Source organism: Artemia franciscana, unplaced genomic scaffold, assembly GCF_032884065.1.
Source record: "Artemia franciscana unplaced genomic scaffold, ASM3288406v1 Scaffold_2633, whole genome shotgun sequence".
NCBI lineage: Eukaryota > Metazoa > Arthropoda > Branchiopoda > Anostraca > Artemiidae > Artemia > Artemia franciscana.
In genome coordinates, this window is record NW_027063445.1 from 4,914 (window position 1) to 10,433 (window position 5,520).

The window sequence follows — 5,520 nt, forward strand, 5'->3', positions numbered from 1 at the left end:
GCACATTCGGCTTTTGGATTGTGTCTGGTCTAATACGTAAATATCTAATGAGCTTTTCATAGTAAGTAAAAATCTGAAATTTACTGTATAATGTTACAAGCGTACGTTTTTTAACTGGCTGAGTTAATAAGTTTTGACACCCGTTAATTATGTTTTATGGTATTGTTTGTTCCGTATATAAATGGGGCTGTTCCCTCCTCGACGCCGGTCTCTTTATGCTAAGGTTAAACTCTTTCTCACAACTCTAATTTTTATAGCACTAAAAAAATTTAGTGTACAGAGTGGGGCATCGAAGACGTAACAGCCCCTTTCATATGCAGAATAATTTCTGCCCGCTTTGTTTTAATGTCACTCCTTACTTGAAGTAAAAAAAAAAATTATTTAATTTCTGAGCGTTTTTGAATTATTGCATATTGTTTTTTTTTTGCTAAATGGCTTTCTCATAGCTTTGATCGGACAATTTTGATAAGAAAGGAATGGAGGAGGCCTAGTTGGCCTCCAATGTCGGTGGAGGTCCTGACGCACAATTTTGCTTTTTTAAGAACGATCACCATGTCCTAAAAGTAATTAATTAACCTATTCCAATAATAAAGTAATCTCCTTTAAAATGCCAAAAAAATAGCGTAAGAGCGAGCTACTGACGAGGGGCAGGCCCCTTAAATATGTATTTTTTTTTATTTTCGTATTAACTTTTAATGTTACACCTTGCTTAAAGAAAAAAAAACATATGGATTTAAGAAATAGCTAATCGCTGAATAATAATGCTGTGAAATCTATCTTCCCCTCCGACGATAATTTCATTTTCCCCACAGGAATTTTTTGTTTCAAAAGACTTTCTCACATAACTGAAGTGCGCAGTATTTGCAGAATTAATTTTGAAAGGCATAGTAACAGAAAGCGAAAGAGGTAGAAATACTAATTAATTCATGACACAATAATTAATTCATGAACAATTAATTATTAATTGTTAGTAATAAATATACGTAAATTACGAATTAACTTATGTAACGAACTTCTATATGTGTATATGTTTATTGCGTATATGACGCGGTTAGCCCCCTTCGTAAATATTTCTCTCTTTACACTAAAGCTTGAATTTTGTACCAAATGTTTAAGAATGATCCCTGAATCACAAAGGACGCAGAAAAACTAGTCTAAACAACAAAAAAATACTTTAGCGTAAAGAGCAAGGTAGTGTGGAGGAGACGAACCCCTTTTTATACGTAATCTTTTATGTTCATGTAAGTTTTAATACTGTCCATGACTTTCAGCTGAAAATTTTTTTTCTCATTTAATTTTTATAAAATATTGCTAGAAAATACACCTCCCACCCTTCATGGAAATTCTCTTCCCTCATACAAAATTCCCCCATAGAAAGATCCCCCCACGTAAACACAACTCCCAAGTCGAATTCCTGCAGGACCTGACGTATGATTTTGCATTTTGAAGAAAGATTATCAAGTCCTAAATATAACTAATTGACCTATTCCAATAATAAAATGGCTATCTTTAAATAAAAAAAAAATAGCGTATAAGCGAGCTATTGATGAGAGGCAGCCCTTTTAAAACGTATTATTAACTGTTTGTATTAAGTTTTAATGTTACTCCTTAAGTAAAGTTAAGAAAAAACTATATTTTTATGAAACAGCTGATCGTTTTTTAAATAATGTTGTTAAACCCATGTCCCACTCCGAGGAAAATTTCATTTTTCCACAGGATATTTCTCTAATGAAAGATTCTATCACGTAACTGAAGTGCGTAGTATTTGCAGAATTAATTTTGCAGACTTTCTCACATAACTGAAGTGCGCACTATTTGCAGAATTAATATTGAAATGCATAGTAACAGAAAGCAAAAGAGGTAGAAACTTGTTATATGTAAATGTAATGCAGAAATTGAGCAATTCTCAATTGAATGAAAGAAAAGATCTTCGCCCTCAGCCATATCCAACTCATTTCAAGAATAGACGTTGATAGTTTTAGATAGTGCTTTTCGGGGGAAAATTAAAAGAAAAATGGCTACCGTAAATTTAATAGTAATGCATTTTCAATTTATTTAGCAGCTGATACGCATTGCACCAAACATATTCTAAAAGTGAGTAAAGGTAAATCACAAAGAAATATAATGAAATATGATGGAAATATAAATTGTAGTAAGAAGTAATGGAAACTACAAAAAAAAATAATCAAAATACTAACTTTATACATTAACTATTTAATATAAATATACCTAACTCATAGTTCATGTCCCTCAGACAACTGAACTGTACCTAATATAGAGAGATAAACCTGTTGTTCGCAGATTCGAATTCTGGGTTGCTTTTGGTCTCATACGTAAATATCTAGAAATTTTCTTTATAACCTTACAGTTGTACATTATCTAACTGGACAAACCCCTTCTCCTCCCTAAACAAAATAAGATAAATTTGTCTTTAATGAATAGGAAATGATTTTTAATACCTAATATACTTATATCAAATGGATTCAGTTTATGAACTGATTTAGCAGTATTTATATCTTCTATTTATTTAAGGTACCCCAAGTAAAATTTAATACTACGTTGGTTTATTCTTGGCCTCAAATCATACGATTGGCCGTTCAATGTTTGATTTTGTCCTATAAATCATAAATATTATTTAATTATGTTTAAAAACAAATTATATAATATATATATGTTGATCATTTTATATATTGTCAGTAAATTTTGAGACCCGTAAATTATGTTTAATCTTTGTTTCATCACAGTTGAATCAATTAACAGGTAAATTTGTAAGAAAGACGCAATGCGCGAATACGAAGAAAATAAAAAATAAGTTATATATTACACCTTAGGGGAGTTATGGGAAAAGTATAGCTGGACTGCATGCAAAATCTAACAGCTACGATTGTTCTTTATATTATTAAATAAAAATTGTTCAATAACGTCACTTTTTGAATGGGGTCGGGACTTTGACCTAGTTTATTGAACATTTAATGGTTATATTTGTATACTGGTTAATATTATGTAGGAAAAGTAAAATTGTTTAATAATACGAGTAGAGTAGCTCTCAAATCCAAAACCTATAGTAAGTATCCCATGATTTTGCGAGCTACAAGAATGGGTATCATATTCTAATTGGGAATAATTTTAAAAAATTAAAATTTATTATTTCAAAAAAAAAATAAATAACTGGAGACCCTTCCCCCCTTAGAAGAATTCCTATAGGACAAAAGGCATGATTAAGCATTTTCTAGAAGAATTGTCGTAACCTTAAAGTAGAAAATCAATTTATTATAATTTGTAGGATGCTTCCAACGACGATATGAATTAACTAGTAATGGACGATATTCTACCATCTGGCCAAAGAAGTACAATTGATGAGGAGATTTTGGCCTTGTCTCAAGCCAGTAGTTTTGGGTAATTAGAAGAGAAAAAGGTAAACATTAAAATGTTGTTCTAAAAATGTTGTAGTCCCGAATGTTTAAAATCTGATTTTGAAAAGAATTATATTACTATTTAAAAAGTTAAATACATATTCAGAAAAATTTAATTTAAGAATTATATGAATTAGCGTAATTATTAATACATATTATTAATCCCTACGGAAACATTCCTGCTTCAAGCAGTAAGAAATTGGAAAAGAAATTTATTAGTTTTCAAACGAAATTGTTGAATTAAGTGTTGCGTTATCTTAGAAAGTTCAAATTTTAGTTTTGAACTATTCAATTGATATAATTAAAAAAAAATGTACGTACGCAATATGCCAAATTTGTAATGTTATTTTTTCTTGTGATAAAATGCGTTTCACCAAATTATTTTATAATTGACTTGCAAAAGGATGAATCATTCATTTGCAAGTTCTAATTGTAATTATATTATTCTGATCTAGTAGCATATTACCTTCATAATGATTAAGTTACTCACTCAAACATTATAACAACCAAAAAAAATAATATAGATTTATTAAGTGGTTGAATTTAATATCTAATTTGATATTAAGTGTCGCTTTTAAAGTGTCGAAGCCCTATAGGCAAGTGTGTATTCTCCTGATGAGCCCTTGTGTTGGGTTGTTGCCTATGAATTATTTGTCTCTTTTTATGTTTTATCTTCTCTTTTTTTTATGTTTTTTTTTAATGTTTGGTAAATGACAACTACCACTTACTGACGACACGACTGCCTGTCCGTGGATTATTCTTTATGGTGGATTGTGTATAGCTATGCTGTTTGACCTGTGTGATTGTATGGATGAGTAGGGTTAAGGCCTCATTCAAGTGCTGATCTATATTAATCACTAATGTAGGAAAATAGTCTTCCTTTTCTCCTTTTTTTTTTTTTTTTTTTATGTGATTGCTGTTTTACTGGTGTTTTCTCTTTTCATTATAGAATTGAAATTTATAATTTGAAAATATGTAATCGATAATCCCTAATTTTTTTGTATAATGTTTCAAATGTGCCATTTATTTTATTTTAGAAAACATTTGCTTCACTTAAAATAATTTTGCCATAGATTTGGGAATGAATAAATTATGTTTTCAAGATGATATTGTAAACATGTTGAATAGGTCTGTTAACACAATACCTTCATATTGTTTCAGTCTTTCAGTCAAACATTATCACTAAAAAAAGAAAATAGAGATTTATTTAGCGATTGAATTTTAGTTTTAATAAAAATGAAATATGATATGGCAATGACTTACATAGGTTATTATTGGGGCAATTGTATTATGTATTTGAAAACACGAGAAGCATTGGCGTTACATATCCAATATCCCTCTCTAATAATATAAGGTCGCTGTAACTTATCGTATTGTTTGCTAATGTTTAAGATTGTAAAATTCCAGTTGTGATGTTACTATGTAAAAAATTGTTTGCATTTAATATTATAAGTAGACTATGGACGATGAGAAAGAAAATCTAATAAGTGGCTGAGAGTCAAAACTGTGGTTGGTAGTAAATAATCAGACAGCTTCTGCCCCTCCCCGTTAATTATTCATCACGGTACCCATTTGGAGCTATGTTAACTGTACCTGAAAGAACACACTCAGTGCTCTAATTAGTATTAAATATCTTTCCGTTAATATTTATACTTGTTCAATCATATTATTTCATAATATAAATATCCGAGTGTTTTTATTTTAATATATGATATGAGTTATTATTCATTAATTCTGGTTACAGTATTTTAAATTATAAATCTTGTGAATTTACCAAACCAACTTTTTAATCTATGCTAATGATATATTCTAGATGAACAAAATGGAATTTTGTAATCACTTATACGATAAACTAATGAAATTTGTCAAATTGGACAATGAAATAAAGTAATAAATGAACTAGAGACAATGGCAAAGAACGATGTCACAATGAAAATTAGAGTAAGTATCGACTGAAATAAATTGTCAGTAACTCAGAGGCAAATACTATTAAATTAGTAATACTATTAAACAAAACTTCTTTTCTCTTTTTCTTTCTTCTTTTTAGTTTTTGCCTTTTTTATTTTTTTTTTTTTATTTTTTTTATTTTTTCAGTTTTCTTTTTTTT